The following is a 2,496-nucleotide window of genomic DNA, read 5'->3' on the forward strand; positions in this document are numbered from 1 at the left end:
GGAATGGGGTGAGGTCAACAGTAGACAGTCTAAGGTTAAAGTTATGGGGGTTTGGGGATGAAACCACAGTCAGGTAGTGCATTCCAGGCATTAACCACTCTGTTGTTGAAGTCATATTTTCTGCAATTGAGTTTGGAGCGGTTTACCTTAAGTTTGTATTTATTGTGTGCTCGTGTATTATTGCGATTGAAGCTGAAGTAGTCATTGACAGGTAGGACGTTGTAGCAGATAATTCCATCTCCCAGAATTTCTCAGTCAGTAGGTTATACTCAAACATGTTGTTTTATTTTTACCTTTTTTCAAATGTCCCAAAGAAGTAGGAACATGTTGTCTAGCCTCACACAGCTAGACAATATCAAGGAAGCAAGAACTACAGATTTTAGTTCTTGGCATTTACTCCAGATGCTAATCTGGAGTAAATGCAGGACCTTGCCCATTGCTTTATTTACAGTGTCTTCAATTAAGGCCACACATTTTTAATACTTTGAAGTGCTTCTTCCCAGCATTCCTGTCACCTAGAACAAATTGCCATTTACGAGATGATTGTCAACTGATTTTCCTTCTATCTCTTCATTACTTATGTCTCCTCTCTTTTCCAGCCTTTCCATAATCTCCCAGTTAGCGATCTTCTGAAATTGCCGGAAAGTTAACAGAGCTTTCCAAAAGAGCAGAAGTAGGATTTGCACAATCTATACATTAGAGCAGAATGGAAAAGCAGGATTTCCCCATTCTCCAAGATCAGCTACAAAACTAATTTGGGGTTTTTTTTAAAAAAAAGTTGCTTTTCAAAGTTTTCTTTGGAAAAAGACCATTTTCAGATCACTGAGAGTCACTACCATTTAGGCCGCTTGAGTTCTATAAGTGGCTTATGTAATACTGAAATAAGACTTTTAAATCTATCAAATAGCTGCATTGCCCATGTTTTACCAGTCAATCTCTTCACCAGCAAATCCATGTCTTTACCCTTCTACCCTGATACTATTCTAGTGTCATTTGTTGTTTGGACTTGTACTCACCATGGAGATGCACTTGAAAAATGATAAAGCCAGAAAAAAAACTTGACATATCTTACCTAGTAGATGTCTCTTACCAGAAAATGAGAAGTTAGTCTCAATATTTTTTTCAAGAGTTTTTTTGCAGACACACACAAAAAAAGCCAGTGCAGTCCTAGGTTCCATAAACAGAGAGATAGTATCAAGATCATGTGAAGTGACCGTGCTACTTTATACTGCACTAGTGACACCACACTTGGACTACTGTGTCCAGTTCTGGTCACCATAATACAAAAAAGATGCTAAAAGTCTAAAAACTGTGAAGAGAATCCTGCAGATTCGGACTATTTGCTGGTGTTTTGTTTTAGGTATATGTCACTGTTTTCATTTTTTTATACTTATGATTCAGTTTGTTAGAAAGCTCTTTGTGCAACCAAGCTGGTCTTGCCTGGTGTCTTTTATTTTTCTTCCTGTGTTTTAATTTGGGCTTAAAGTTCCCTCAAAGTTCCTACAACTTCCACTCCCTCAATCATTTCATCCCCATCAGTTAGGATTAATTCCAGTATAGCTGACCCTCTAGTACAGTTTGAATCACAAACATCAAAATGACAAAAGGGGCAAGACTTTGATAATCCTGGAAGACACAACTTTTTTTTAAAAAAAAAAGTTTTTTTTAATCCGGCCTTTATTATTTTTTATAAATAACTCCCATCAAACATGTCTAATACTCCTTCCATCTCCTATTTTCCCCACAACAAATCTGAGAAGTAAGCTACACTGAAAGATAGTGACTAGCCCAAAGTCACCCAGCAGGCTTTCGTACCTAAGATGGGGCTAGAGCTCACAGTCTCCTAGTTTTCCAGTCTGATGCCTTAACCACTGGACCAAACTGGCTGTTTGACCCTCTTGTATGTGGCCCTGCTAAACTGGTACATGAAAATTGCTTCAGCAATCATCTCCTTTCTCTTGAGGGGACGGTGAATTATAATTGTTCAAAGAAAAGAGCCTACAAAATACAATAGACACTGTAAAATAACAGCTGTATGAGTTTATAGAGGCAAAAATTAGGAATTTGGCAGCATCTCTTCCAAATCATATTTTTATTAAAAGCTTAAAAGCCTTTTACTTACATCTTTAAGTAAAATTTGCTAGTCAGAAAAGGTGATACAAGATTGACCAATGAAACCCCTAAACTATTCTACAATGAACGAGATTAGGTGCATGGGAGAGTAGGGGAGCTAGAGAAAAATGGAACAAACCTGATGTGCATTTTCTCTCCTACAGACAGACAAAAACACACGTCAGTTTCTGATCCGGCTTTTTTTAATGAATTTCCGAGAGAATAAATCTTCTGATTTCCATGGACTTTTTTCAGATTAAAAAGGTAGAGCAAGACGGTTGCATCAATGTTGATGAAGAGAGCATTCTAACAATCCGAAAGCAGTGGCTCAGAAATGTGAGTGAGCAGCACTGAGGTTTTTTAAAAGCTACATGGAGTCAAAAT

Source organism: Pantherophis guttatus, chromosome 7 (assembly GCF_059756535.1).
Source record: "Pantherophis guttatus breed Tessera chromosome 7, ASM5975653v1, whole genome shotgun sequence".
Taxonomy (NCBI): domain Eukaryota; kingdom Metazoa; phylum Chordata; class Lepidosauria; order Squamata; family Colubridae; genus Pantherophis; species Pantherophis guttatus.